General features: G+C 35.2%; 1 long non-coding RNA gene across 14 annotated transcripts; it reads left to right on the forward strand.

Moving 5' to 3' along the window:
- Positions 1–1,863: 1,863 nt before the first annotated feature.
- Positions 1,864–14,182, forward strand: LOC147522373 (uncharacterized). 14 transcript variants are annotated; one of them, XR_015213009.1, is made up of 15 exons: positions 1,864–2,344; positions 2,594–2,811; positions 2,918–2,984; positions 3,123–3,220; positions 3,295–3,523; positions 3,679–3,791; positions 3,910–4,008; positions 7,882–7,991; positions 8,480–9,073; positions 9,497–9,666; positions 9,768–9,877; positions 9,985–10,036; positions 10,449–10,593; positions 12,158–12,271; positions 13,587–14,182. It is a non-coding gene; the product is annotated as an uncharacterized LOC147522373 (long non-coding RNA). The 14 variants fall into 14 exon arrangements; XR_015213005.1 differs by having other exon boundaries at positions 1,877–2,344; positions 2,918–3,044; XR_015213010.1 differs by having other exon boundaries at positions 1,879–2,344; positions 2,918–3,220; positions 8,480–8,507; positions 9,008–9,073.
- The last annotated feature ends 1,585 nt before the right edge of the window (positions 14,183–15,767 follow it).

Consider the following 15,767-nt stretch of genomic DNA (forward strand, 5'->3'; position numbering starts at 1 on the left):
CAATTTAGTTCTTCTCTTGAACAGGTGATAAACTTCTCTACTTTCCTTCTGTACTTTTGAATTTGGTTTCACATGCTAATCAATAGTTTATTAAATTTAGGTTGGGCTATTTGTTCTTTTTGCTTTTGATTAACTGAAAGTGGCCGGCATCAAAGAAGCAGAAGCAAGGAACACTATCTCTTCCCTCCAAGAGAGAGTTGGAAAACTTGAGTCTGAATTGAAGGTGACAACGGATGCTAAAGAAGCATTGAGAGAGAGAAGTTGCTGATTTGGAGAGTATGATCCAATTTCAAAGAGGGCCGACCAAACTCAAATTTCACACAAGAAGGCCTTGGATGAACTAAGAAAAAAAACTTGAAGCAGAGAAGGAAAAAGCCTTAGCAGATCAAGAAGCTGAAGCGGAACTAGAACGCAAGAATCAATACCAGAAGTTCCAATCACAAGTCGCGCTAGCAAGATACAAGCTTATAAGATTTTCTCTCCGAGAAAAGATGACTTCTTCTCACGCTTCAAAGACTACCTCTTTTTCATCCCATACTCAACAAGTTACTAAACTAGGTGACATTAAACGTGAAAGCAGCTCACCAAGTCTGACTTAAGCATTGTCCAATGCTTGACAATTTCTATTTTGGCAATATTTTGGCAACACACTTTAACTTTCGTATTGATGTATGACTTGGTCAACAGTTTCACACTTTCACTCGGCAAGTTAACTGCACTTTGGTGGAAAATCCAGCACATATACTTTTGTATACTCTCTCTCTCTCTCTAGATGATGTGTTCCATTTTCTTAATTTTTAGTTTTGATCTTAGGAAGGCAGACACCAAAATGTATAACCAAAAAGGTGCGTCTCACGTCAAAGCCTTCAAATCACTTAAAAACATGATTTTATAAGATTGCAAAGAGCATCCACAGTCCAGAATCAAGATTGCAAAGAGCATCCACAGTCCAGAATTCAAACAACGAGAATCAAACCGAATGTAAACGTATTATGAAACACCTAAACCAAAACATATTATTCAAAAAGCAATTGCATCCTATCTGTTTGGAACTGATCACTCAAGTCACCTCTGCTTATTTTTCTTCCGATAATCAAGTTACCAGGTGATGTTTTGGTGTAAATATGTACATGGGTATGTAGAGGTACTAGGTAGTGTGCACCGAAGGCATGGCGAGTTGTTCATTGCCGTACGGCACGGGCAAACCCTATTATCCAATAAAAGTTACTATATGGCTGACTGGCTTTATGTGAAGTCAAGAATATACAACCAGCTAGATGGAAGGTGAGTTTCTCTCCAGCGTGTGGCTTAACAACCCACGTCACTGCATGCAAGGATCTATGTCGTTATCATTAAAAAAATTGGAAACCTTATATATGGAATCATATACTGGTTAGAAGACCCACATAAATAAATCGAAGGGCTAAGGCTAATTGTTTAAAGGATGGAATTCTTTTATATGGGTCGACAGTGTTTTATTGATCGAAAAACTCAGTTGACCCCTTTCCCCCTTTTGTGTTTCAGAATGTTGTCCTACCATGCTAAAATTTCAGCTTTCAAGATATGAATATTTTTTATAAACATTTGGTGCTCTTCCTTGATAAAAGGGGATCCTCTATGATTTGCTGGTGTGGAGTATCAGAGTACGTTGAAAAAACTTGAGAAGAAAAAGTGAAGGAAAAAAAAAATGAAAAAAATGATAAGGGACCCACGTGATGTCATGTTTTAAAATGTTATCATGCTAATATTTGGAACCATTAGATTGAGATGATCCCAGAGTCTAAAAATTGAGTAAAAAATTCCCGAGTCCAAAAATTGAGTATAAATATATAAGCTCGCGCATATTCTCTTTTCTCATAGGATCGTTCTATTTTCCAACCCAAGTAATTTGAGTGGTTCTAAAAAAGAGGAGGTCTTAATAATTAGAAACACCTTCCCAAATTTGTTTAAATCTCTCTTATCTATTTTTAATTTTTTATAGACTCTTCAAATTAAAAAAGAAAATAACAAATTAAATAAACCTAATACAAATTCTACCGAAACCTTACTTTTCTCCTGCTCGCTTTGTTGTGTTTTTCTCTACAGAAGAGTGAAAGATTCGAGTAAACCAAGAAATGGGGTTTCGTGAATCGGGTTTTCAACCAAACCCCTTTTCTTCATTTTCAATATTTCGTACTCCTCTTTTTTGCTTACGCTTTCCAGCCATTTCAAAAAGGAATTGAGTAGATACTTGGAGCGTTCGCGGTCTTTGAACTGGACAATTTAGTGCGTGTTTTAGAAATACTCCCAAAAACCACCAACAAAGGGTTTCACTCTCCACTCTCTCCAATTTTTTCTCATCTAGGTTTGCCCTCATTTCAATCTACTTTCTAGCTACGTACCTTTATTCTTCTACTAACTATTCTACGTATTTCCACTCTGATTATCTTCAAATTCCTCCTCACATACCTGCATCTGTAAAATTTGCTTCGGAAACTCATAATGGAATGTTGTCTCACCTCTACAATCCCGAATAATAAGAAACAGTAGCTGCTTAGCTGAAAAGCTTGGTAGGTAGTTTTTGTTCTCATCATCTGCAGTTCTTTTCTTCTAGATGCTCTGGAAGCAACTCTGAAGGGGGAAGACTCTATCTAGCATATGTAGCAGAAGGACTGGGGAAGTCACAAAATTGGAAGGACATACTGAAAAATCAGAGGAAGAATGGGTCACTGTTTAACTCACCGTCTACCACTGCAGCTACTCTAGCTAAGCTTCAAGACATTAATTGCCTCAATTACTTGATATCACTCTTAGAAAAGAGTGGCAATGCAGGTACTATCTCTATCTATGTCCTAAAGGTCTACTACGTTGCTACATTGTCGTTTCACCTTTTTTTTAATTAATTTTTTCATCCCTGCAATTGCTGTTGGTTGCTCAGTTCCGGCTAGCTGCTTATCCCCAGGATATATATATACCGAACTCTGTATGGTACACAATCTTGAGAGGTTGGGAATAGATCGCCATTTTAAGAATGAAATTTGAAATGTTTTGGATAGAACATATAGGTAATGGAGCCCAATTATTGGGTTTGTGTTCTGGTTAATTCAACACCTTAAAGAAATTTGACATTTAGGAATTAACAGCTGCTGGCTAATGAAAGATGAAGAAATTTTCTATGAAATTTCCACATGCTCCATGGAATTTCGAATCTTACATATGCATGGATATGACGTCTCTTCAGGTATTAGTAAAATCTATGATCATCTGCTTTTGTCTCCAACATGAAGTTAAATTCAGTGTACACTTTTGATGTAGATCGATGAGTTAATTCAATTCAATGAAGAAGAGGGTTTCTTGAATACACTTGAAGGATATCAAAAGGACACAGGTGCTATTCTAGAGTTATACCGAGCTTCACACATTGCACTCCCAGATGAGCTGTTTCTGGAAAAATTGAAATCCTGGTCCCATCAATATCTGAAACAAGAATTGTCCTTACGGCTCAGTGCATGTTCATAGGTTGCGTGAGAGCATTAGCAAAGAGGTAACTGGTTTTAGATTACAAACATGTTGGGGATATGATCGTTATTCAATCTTCTTTTGCAAATACTTTTTTTCATGGTAGCTTTTATCAGCCTTTATGTGTCAACTTTGGAATATAAGTAAATAGCAATGCAACTCCCATCTTTGCACTTTCAGGTGGATGTTGCTCTTAACTATCCATACTATTCCAATTTAGAGAGATTAGAGAATAAAAGAATTGTGGAGCACTACAGTATCGACAACTTGCAAATCCTGAAAACATCATATAGGTATTCTTGAAGAAATTTTCAAAAAGTTTCATAAAAAATACTTAATCTGTCAAGAGAAATTCATAGATATGATATATAGATAACATTTTGTAACTATTCCTTCCTTCGGTGGTGTTAGGCCTATTAGTGTTGACAACAAAGATTTCCTAGAATTGGCTATGGAAGACTTCAATCTCTGTCAATCAATACAGCGCAAAGAACTCAAATAGCTTAAAAGGTACGTAAGGTTATGGTCTCGAGAAGAAAGTCTTTTTATTGCTTGGGTAACCATGTTTAACACCTGCTTTCAACTGAGCAGGTGGGTTGTATTCTTTCGAAGTAATATTTTCTCAAAAAGTAACTAATTAAAAGAAAGTTATTGTAGCAGCTTACACCACTTTTCTGCGTTTGGTTTAGATGGAAATAACGATGGGTCTTCAAAGTATTGTTATTTATTGAAAAATAATCTTGAATCATGTACCTCATTATTGATGGGTTTTGTCCCATTTGGCTTGTGATGGTCTTTTTCAAATCTGGGTATAGATCTTTTGTAAGGTTAGTTTGATCAGCTTTTTTCCACCTATATTTATTGTAGTTAATTAGAAATGGCGATAACAAGTAGAATAGCGCGGTTTAGTCATCAAGTGAAACGTCCGTATGGGATTTGTGTCAAAATGTCAGCAGTTACTGTTTTGGGTCTTTGTTTCATTTTCATGTTGTCGACATTTTTGCCATCTTGGTCGTCTTTGAATTCTCAAAGAAGTAGCTTTAGTGACATTGCGGAGCCTGTTGCGACAAATGAGAAAAGAGAGAAGGGCAAGACATTTGTGAAACAATTGCCTAAAGAAAAGAAGGTAGAACCTCATTTGAGAGAGAAAGATAAGACAAAGGGCGAAGGGGCTGTACATGTTAACAACCACAAGAATGACAAGAAAAAAGTGAGGAATCCAAAAGGAGAGGGAGTTAATTTAAAACAACCCTAGGTATTAGCTTCCAATGCTACTCAACTGGGGCAGGAAGAAGTAGTAGACGAGGATTTGGAAAGGGAAAATGAAGGAGAAGATGAGTTAAAAGAAGATACAGAAGTAGTGGATGATCATGATTACTAATGGAGATATAGAAGAAGATTTGGATGTAGATCCCATAAATGAAGAGAGTGCTGCAGAGTACATGGAAGATGAGAATGCTGGGTTGAAAACCACGGTGGGGAAGAAAAAGAAGTTGGGACCTGTGTTTGATACACAAGCTCATTATAGTTGGAAAATGTGTAGAGTAAGAAGCAAGCACAATTATATTCCATGTATCGACATTGAAAGTGCCACTAGGAAACTACAAAGCTATAGGCATCATGAAAGAAGTTGTCCAAAAACAGTTTTGCAAACGGATGTATATATAGTAGATGAAGTTAATGGAAGATGTTTTTTTGCTGCATCAAGTCAGCCAAAGAGTAAGCTTATTTCTTTGGCAGGTTTGAGTTCTTGGATCATTCTTCACTTTTTGAACTGACTCTACTGCTGGGTGATGTTCAATCTCAGAAAAGTTGGTGCTGAATTTTGCTTTGTGTCTTATAGAAGTTATGTGAGGGCATGCTCTGTTTAGCTTGGAGCAGCCAACTCAACCAATTAGCATGGCTGGAGTGCGCTGAGCATATTGTACACTATCATGAGTGGCCTTAAATGCCCAATATGAGAATATATCATCAAGTGACAACATTTCCTAATTTTGAAGAGTAGAAATCCAAGAGTTCAGCATTTTGTGCCATTGTTTACACTTTACTCCATAGACCAAAGTTTTTACTCGCTTATTATTAACAAACCAATTTTTCTCGACTCTCTATGGTGGATAACCCATTGACTGCTGATAAAACTCAAGGTTGGGATGGTGATTCTTTTTATCGTTACAAAGAATACAGGTTAGCACTTTTTTTTTTTTTTTTTTTTTGGAGTAAGTTTAATTATTAGTGTGTTGAGATTGACTTTACTTATTAATTTGTGGTAGGTATTGTATATCGGTGATGGTTATTGGATTTATGTATGCTAGATTCCAAGCTTATGATTTGAAAAGGATTTTAATCTACCTACGAACAACAAAGGCAGGGTTGATATCAACAAATTAATGGGTGCGGGCTGTCTTTCCCAATTACCAAAACATAGGGTTGATGAATATTACCCGCCCCTCCCCCCTCACTAGATGGGAAATTAGGGTCTCCCCCCTAAATACATACAAAAAAAAACTCGATCAACCTAAGTTGACTTTTTTTTTTTTGTGTACTTAGGGGGGGACCCTAATTTCCCCATCTAGTAAGGGGAAATCCTAATTGGCTAATCTAGTAGGGGGGTAATACTAGTTAACCCAAAGGTATATGCTGAATGATTGATGCTTCCCTACTATATATGTTTGGTGCTAAGTACTAGATGCATGCTTACCACATTTGTGTCTATTGAATATAAGAGAATTGAACCAAAGTGGTCTGTCATGGGTGCTTCATGCTTGCTTATCAAAAGTTAGAATGTGTATTCAATTTTTTTCATTGTTGAATCTATTGAGAGAAGTATGTTGTAAATTAGATTATTCAATAGAACTGAGAAGAAGATAATAGTTTGGTTAATAATCTGGGTAGAACATGTGTTCACGAAAGTATCCATACTTAAGTTCTTATTTGTATAATTTCATTTTGTTGTTTGTTGAATTTTTTTAGGACAACTGTTTAGTGGCCTATTTAATCTCATGTGCAGTCTTAGGCTGTGTTAAATTTTAGGTATTCTGTATTTATGATACTTTATTGTTCTATCTATATGGGATTATTGGATGTGTTAAAATTTTCTTGGTTGGTAACTTGGTTCTTTAAAGTACTTTGAGCTGAATTGGTCGTGTTTACAGTATGTAGCTGGTAATATATTTTTGGCTCTACTTTTCATATTTGTTTGGGCTATGTTATATTTGTTTAGTATGCTCAATTTTTGTTTCAACCATTTTGTCATTTTGCCGGGGTATATGAGAATATGGGTATATCATCTGATTGGATCTGTGATAATTCATTGGCATAATGTTACTAAATAATGATACATGTTTATCCATGTTTACTTCTCACAGTCCTTAATTGATCAAATTTCAATGGCATGGGAGCCATGTTACCATGATAATTCCACCGAGCACATTCTCACAGTCCTCTGTGTTTCTTGGGGGTTTCGAAAGGATGTCACCAAATAGAAGTCAGACCCAACAGGACCTAATAAATATTGATTCCTTTTTCATAATTGATTTATTTTCTTAAAATGTTGTCATTTATAACCAACATTCCTTGTTTTGTTGTTCTAAAAGTTAAAGCTTGGATATTGAATGATGATGACTCCGTTAGCAGAGCTACTCAGGGGAATATATAAATGGTTGGTTATGGATAGTTGGGAAAATACTTGCGTAAGGCAATTACATCAATTAACTAGGCAACCTTATGTCTTTTTATTTTAATAGGTTTTAATTTGCGAATTAGGATGTGATTCTATGCACATTCAATCCACGATATTAACTCATTATCTTTGTTCTGATCTGGCCTTTAGTAGTAGAGTATCTTCTTCTTTGGAGATACTATTTTAGCATATTGTTCATGATTGCTTAGAAGCTTTTTACCATTTTATTTCTATGCAATTTTAAAAGTTGGAGTTCTGTATCATAGCATATTGTTAGAAGCTTACAATTTTATTTCTATTCAATTTTAAAAGTTGGGGTTTTGTTTTTTCTGTTTCTTTAAAAAAAAAAATGGTATATGGACTCAAGTTTGTGTAGATTGTTTAATTTTGTTGGCACTCATAGGCCACGTTATTATCCATGAGCATGGTTTTCAACGTGTAAAAAAATTATATAATGAGACGAGATGAACAAATTATGGAGGCAACCGAGGGATATGAATATAAGCTATCGAGGTACAGTCATGAATTATCAATGTAAGTTCTATCAATAAAATTTACCAAATATTTATAGGGAGACATATTTATAATCTACTTTCATTGAGTAACAACAACCTTCTTGAATTGCTATTAATATTTCTTTATAGAACGTGCATGCATATGATCTTTTGTTTTGATCTGGAAAATGGGCCCTTCTTCTCTTTAAGTCAGAGAAAGCTTTTAGAAACCCTATCAAGAGGTGATCAATGCAATAATGAGTGCATATGATGCTTTTGTTTTGATTCCAATTGGAGGTGGATAGAGCCTTACTTACCAGGTAACAACAATGGTTTAGAACATCTTTATAGAATTGCTAATTAGGATTATATTCAAAGAACAATGAAATATTTTGGAAAATTTGTTTATGTAGATAGTTAATTAACTTGTAGTTCAATTTCCTTTTACATTTTGCACATTTCAAGTGATCGAACATCGAAAGACGGTCCAATTCAAGATTTTTGAATGTTTGTGGTTCTTTGTATCAGTGTGCCAAACATGAATTTCAAATCACTTTTGCTTATGTAGAATTATTATATAGTCCTTTTATTAGTTGCAAAACAATGGATTGTAACCACAAACTTAATTTGCCCAGAATAACATTTTCAAAAGTTCAACGAGTATTTTTGCACTTTTGTATATTTTTTATGTAACTATACAGTTCTCACAACTAGGTTTTTTTTTTTTTTTTTGTTAAGGTTCTTAGTTTTTGTTATGTTGTTTCCTTTTTGGGGCAATTTTTTTTTATACTTAATTACATTGGATTAGGTGCAAGCTGAAATACTATCTTCTTGGGGTAAGCGGATGCGTCGTCGTCAATGTTCAAGCAAACTTATAGCATTGATAGTGATCTCAAGAACTTTAACTGAGTATTCATTGTGTGGTTATGATGATTGATAACTTTGATCTCTCATCTTAGTGTAAGAGTCTAATATATAGACAGGTTTATAGCAGGGTTTTGCCTATTGGCTTTGCCCATTTTATTGTGATTTTAGCGGTTATGAGGTACAAAATCATGTTGCTTTAATGCCTTGAAGTCATTGGCGTGACTCTATAAAAACCCAGTAAGAAAAATCTCTCATCTTGGTCACATTTGTATTGATCAGGAAATTTGTCGTCTTATGCAACTGATATGGTTCATTAATCATAAAGTTTATTAGCGTAATAGCTTTAATTTATTAATTTTTTTCTTGAGTGAAGTGCCAAATATGATATTTTGTTTACTCTAGGATTTTTTATTTATTTATTCAGTTTTAAGCAATCTTTTTCTAATATTTCGGTGTTCTTAACAAGTAGAAAAGCATAAAGAAGAACTTGAAGCTCTGCTTATCATACAGTTCCAGGCTTGAGACAAGTTAAATGGTTTGTATATCATGCTCAACGAATATTATAGTTGTGATATTTTCTCTTTTGACTCCTTGATATATAATTAGGTGAATTAGATAGTGATTTAATTTTTTGTTTTCTGCCTAATTAGGCATTTGTGAATGTGTCTGCATGTTTATGTGCATGTAACATTCGTGCAATTTATTTTAGGTTGAGCAATTGGTGAGAAAATTTTCTTGATCATGCACGATAGTTACATGCACAACCATTGATTTTGCCAATAGTCTGGCCATTGTGGTGTAATTAAACACATGATAAGAACACCAGACTATTGCTATTTTAATAAAGCTTGGATAAGAACTTCAAGGGTTTAAATGTTAGTCAAGGAATCCTTCACACATGATAGCTAATTTATACTTATACTTCACTTATACCTGTACACTTTTGTTTTCATCATAGGTTGATGATCGTTATGTTCTGAAGCATTTTGATTGGCATCATGCAATGAGAGAGGCATCTTATGAATACCAGGACTTGATGAAATTAGGGAAGAGAGCCACTTCTTTTGTTGATGATCCAAAACTCCCCTGTGAAGTCAATATGAAGAAAATGTACTCATTATAAGAAATGTATGGTTCTTTCACTAGGGATCATATCAACTTCATTTAAGTCTTATTTTGTAACCTACCAAAGACTATTGTTCACTATACATTGGCTCATTGTTTCATAGTGGAACAAAGTGTGTGTGCACTCTTACGAACACGAGACATGCCCATATCACGATATAGAGAGTTTGGAATTCCAGTTGATTGGTTGCAAGATTCGGGTGTAGTTGGCAAGGTACTATTATCACTTTAAATTGTGTTATATGGGTTTTTGGACCATGCATGTGTGAGAGCCATTCATCATTAATGTTTGGAACTGATAGCAGTTGCTTTCAAGTGCAGATCAAGCTTTCATCAGTACAGTTGGCGAGGAAATACATGATACATGAGATACGTATGTTTGATGTTTCATAGTTCTTAATACGTAACTTCGAGTGTATTCATCCTTGCTTACTTTCAATGACTGGTAAAATATGAACATGTAGGCATTTACTAAGTTTTTGATGAGTTCTAGGAAGCTACCATGCATATAATAGTTGGCTTTAAATAACCTAAAGAGAGGTAAGAATTCAAACACGAAGATTAATAGCTATTAAGAGTCAAGGTTAGGTATTAATCATATTGAAAATTATTGTTTCATTCGAGGGGTTCATGAATTGTAAGAAGTTTTAGTCTCATAATGCATGATGTCAACATTGCCTTAATATATGTAATGTATTTTCCCGTCTATTTGCTCCCCTTTTATGCCTCATTCCAAATATACATTCATTAAAGAGAATGCTGAAGAAAATGTTTGTCCAATACAGGTATTGGAAGCAGGGAAAATCCAATGTGAACTACATGGTGGCAAGTTTCAATAAATGTGGATATCCTGATTTGTGCTTATTGATCGATACCATACCAGGACATTGCCTATCACGGCTGTTAGTGACATAGTCTGCGAATGCAAAGGTCACACATTCTTACTGTTTGAATTTTATATGAATATCATTAGTTTTCCATGTCCACTGTTATGCTACTCTCAAACTTAATACTCAATCTACCTCCAGTGATTCATCTTAATCATTTATTTTCAATTTTCAATTTTCTTTTTCTCTTACTATTTGCTAATACTTAGCAAAATATTTGGACAACCAGTAACCTACATACTCCAGGTATCCATGTACTATAGCATATGGATTGTATTGTGCTTATCACATGTGAAGGATAGAAATGATAGTTCATGGCCTGACAATGGAGATAAGCTCATTTTGATAGTCGGCAATCACACTAAGAATGGTGATCAATTTGTAGTACAATATCGACACTAACTTGATATCCGTTTGATCAGCTAGGTAATGTCGCCATGTTTGCCACTAGAAATATATCTCATCAGTCTAGACACACCTTTAGAAATACAATGTCCAGCCTACAAGATTGTCTACCTTAGATTCCAACTACACATACAACGCATAACCCTCGAGTCCGGCCACTAAAAACAAAAAGCAAGCCCGGAATATATAGGACCCTTGGTTAACACAGAGACAATTGGAAAAGTAAGGAGAAGACAAAGTGAAAATGGAAGAACCTATACCTATCCCATTAGTTCCTGCTAAATTGTTCTAGCAATATCACAAGAGAGTAAAAGATGAATATCGTTAAATATATTTGTCCACACAATGCACATAATGAGTGAATTGTTTCAATTTCTTTTGATAATTTCCATAATCGTACTTAACTCAGATATGGCTTTGCGACTACGGGTGAGTATCATACCTTTAATTACAAGTTTTTCTTTTTTCCCCCATTCTTTGGAAACGCGTGATATGATTGATAATAACTGCTATATATATAGAGCTTTATATTGTTTCCAGAGTTTGGTAAACGTTTTCTCACATTATGAGATGGTGGCCTGAGAATGGAAGCATGTAATGTATTTTGGTTGTGGTGATTTAAGACTAAATGATAAACAAAGACAATCTGATGTACATATGTTGGCATCATGGTTTCTCATATGTTCTTCACAAACAATGATTTAGACTAATCGATAGTGAAGAACATATGAGAAGCCATCTATAGGGAGTGAATGGGTAGATTTGTTTAGACTGTACGTAATTAGGTTGTTGTAGCAATAGCACTGGCAAGTGCGGGATCACCTGTCTTTGTACCATATAAGGAAAGGCCAGAACCTACACAAGTATGATCCTTCTCCTCCCATGTACTCTTGTCCCCTCCCCTCTTCTCCTGTCCCCTCCCATTCATCCCATGTTGTTGTGTGGATGAATATGGTAGATACTGCTTTGCATGGGGATTTGTGGACTTGAACACGCTAACTGCTATGTTGATCACAATAACTGCTATATACACGAGTATTTTGTCTGCAAACTTGAAGCTGGGACTTATGAGATGTATCTAACGTCACATTCTTACTGTTTTCAAACTTTCAAAAGCAATTTTCCCATTTCCTTTTTTGTGTGTTAGAATGCCTTCTTTAGCTTGCTGACATTTTCCCTTTTTTCCCTCATTATTGCTTCAGACAAAGCAAGGACAATCGTTTGGAGTAAAAGCATTGAGGAGCGCACTCCTGTTGTACCAGACTGAGTATATAGTAACAATGAAGTCAATGGGATAAGCAACTTTTGATGAAAAGGTGTGTTCTGCCAGTCAGTCCATTATTGTTTTTGCAGTTATTTTGTATATATAATTGCTTGCATTATTGATTAATTTTAGAAATATTGATTTATTAAAAAAAAAATGTTTCGTTCATAACAACAACATTGTTTGATTATGTGATTCAATTCTAATTCGATCAAAGTCGTAGGCTACTTTGTGAGAACAATGAAACAAGCGGAGTTCACACACTTTAACAGTTGGAAAGTGAATTATTGTCAACTGTGATGAAATATGAGAAATACACTTACATAGGACTTTTAACTTTGGAGAAAACGTGACGAATTGAAGAAGAAAGCATATAAACCCCTAGGGCTGTGAGTTCTACTTGGTAGGAATATAGGAGCGCCTACTATTATATATTAAATCTTTATTGCGATCTTGGTTAATTAAGTAAGGAATTGGTGGCTTCTGGAAAAGACTTCAGTGGAGAATTTAGTAACAACCGAGCAAATGTACATGAAAAGGAGTTGGAAGGTGGAAGGGGAGGACATAGGAGGCTAACTAAAGATGATTTTATGGTCCATAGGCGAGAAAACTAGTTTGGTCTTATGAATTCACAATTAGACCCATTGGATGGAAATGAGCTTGGTCATTCTTCTGATAATTGGGATAGGAGGCCACCACATGCTGTGATTGATGAATCTTTTGTAGTTCCTTTTAGATCAGGCTTACAAGATCAAAGTAGAACTGACAGCCAAACCCCTATTGATATGGATGCTGAGTTTCCATCAGGGTAGCTGGATATAGAATACCCATCCAGTAGAGTTCAAAGTCATATAAGCTATGAACCAGAAGATATGAGCTTGATTCGAGTGTGTGGAACAGAGTGGGAGTCCATTGGTTATGACCCTGCAATAGACTATGATATGCAGGTACAAGCTGATGATGTTGGTAGTGTACACAGAACAGAACCCAATATGGTATAGTGAGGGATGTTAAGGAAGGGTAAAAGGAGTTAGTCAAGGATGAGTATTCAAAAGGTCAAGATAGTCTGGAAAAGAGGAAGATAGAGGCCGCGATTAGGAAAGGGAAGCCCTCTAAGTTGGGTCCTTCAACTGAAACACAAGCACGAGCAGCAGTCTAAGGGGACTTCAAAGCTGATCTTCAGAAAATGAAAAAAGAAAATGTATAGCTCCTTCCCTTTTTTTTAGCCGATATTGCCTATATTGGAAAAAGAAAACATTTGAGAAATGAACGATTTTGAGCTTGGCTAGAATATATTATTCTTTAGCATTTAAGTGTGTTGTGTTCATACTGTCTTGACTTACAAAAACTTAAATATTTAATTTCAGGAAGAAGAAGAGTTGAAATGGCTGGAAGCTTTAAAGAGAGAGAGAGAGGCAAAAAAGAATTGCAGGAAGAGGCAACTCAAGTCCTGCTCAATCACAACATCCCTCTCAGATGAAACCAAGGTTGCCAACAAAGCTTTCTCCAAACTCACATAAAGCATCAAAGTTCAGTGACTCGGATCCTGAATCATCGTCGCCTATACAAAAGTTACCCATCAGAACTGCTTCTATGGGATCTAACGGATCCGAGAAAGTCAGTAAGCCCAGCAGACTTAGTAACAGTGGTCGCTTAGCTGTAAACAAATTAAGCCACTCAGTGTCATCACTACCTGAGCTAAAGAAAGAAAAAGATGTGACTACACCTTAACCAAAGGTACCAACCACACGAACTAGAAGACTGTCAGAACCCTAAGGTTGTGAGTTCTACTTGGTCGGAATATAGGAGCGCTTACTATTATATATTAAATCTTTATTGTGATCTTGGTTATTGGTGTTCATTGGACACATCTGGAACAAGTTAGAATATATATATTGTTTAATGAAACATGAAAAATGCAAATTTGATGAATACGAGTTTGTGAAAGTTAATTATTTTCCTACTTATTTTCTTGAATGGTATTTAGGATAAAGGAGGTGTTTATGCTAGATAAATGATTGAGATCTAGAGGACATGCCAGCATTGATCTCACAACATTTCTTAATGGATTGAATCACATGGCTATAAGAATTTATTTAGAGGATAATGGTGTGATCTTAGATTTTAGAGACTATTGATGGTAATAATTGTAACAACTGGAATGGGAAAATGATTTTCATATTGTCAGACAGAGGTCTTAAAAGGCTTGGAATTGGTTGCATCTCTTTTGCTTTATAGATTGTTTTGTGTACTCAATGATCTGACATTAGAAGGCTGACCGTCATGAATGTGGACGTGTTGCATGCTATTGTCATTAAGCAGCTCTTGATTATTGGATGTAGTGGAAGCCAATATTAATGTTATTTCAAGCTAGCATGCATACTATTCGTTGCAATGAGTTAAAAAAATTTGTAAATATCGTTGAAACAGTTGCTACTTTGACGACATATTTATACTTTGTGGAACTAATAAACTACAAAAGTAATAGGGGGAAAGAGACTTATTCTTTTACTTTATAGTACATCAGTTTTTCACTCTCTCTTAGCTGATTTGTGAGTATTTTTTTTCTTTCGATAAACACAACTCTAAATTGATTCGTGAGTAACAATGTCTACTAAAGGGAACTCAGCATAATGAGAAAACACTTAAAGAAAAGCTAAAATTATTTACATTTACATTAAAAATTATTTACAATATTCATGGCAGCTGTCTACAGGGTTGCACCTGCAAGTTAGAGGTTTCAATGGATGTAAGGTGTACTATAATATCAATATAGATTTCGTGCCCGTTCACTGAAACTTACACCTTACATCCATTGAAAGGTGTAAGTTTACACCAAACATCAAAAGCTTTTGGTTCACCTCTACATGTCCAATGGTAGTATTGCTTCCCGTATTAAAGGTAAAGAGCCATACAAAATTATGTCTCTATTGTATATAATATCTTGAAGTTTTGCTTATAGGAATCCTTAATGTTATTCCTTTGTAACTTTCAGCAATTACTTTGTCATTGGTTAGGCGTGTCTTCTTTTTTTTTTTCAAAAAATAGGTTGGGAGGTGATGAGTGGTCTACTGAATATGCCATTTGCTAGACTTTCTTTCTTGATGTAATCAATTAAATAGGAAGAACATATTTTGATTTTTTATACTATGACATATATATATGACATCCTTTCATATGTAACTGACTACTTTAGTCTCAAAATAATAAAGGGATCTTGAAATGATGTACCCACATTGCAATTAACTACACAAAAATGTGTAGTGCAGTGCATAATTAATGTAAAATTTTATAGCAAGTCCAGTACCAGAGGAGTTAAAAGCATATATGGAGCCATTACCCAGTGATGAGAACTTGAGATTTTCGTTTGTTCATTGCAATGTGGGTATGACTGGAAGGGTATGGCTTGGTTGAGCATGGATCTGTGTATCACACCTCATTCAGAAAATCAATAGCTTTAAAGCTTTTAATATGGGTAACTGTTAGGTAGCTATCCTCACCTCCACCCACCCCCTCTTTTATGTTTATATATAGTGTTGCAGTTTGAC

Source organism: Coptis chinensis, chromosome 1 (genome assembly GCF_015680905.1).
Source record: "Coptis chinensis isolate HL-2020 chromosome 1, ASM1568090v1, whole genome shotgun sequence".
NCBI lineage: Eukaryota > Viridiplantae > Streptophyta > Magnoliopsida > Ranunculales > Ranunculaceae > Coptis > Coptis chinensis.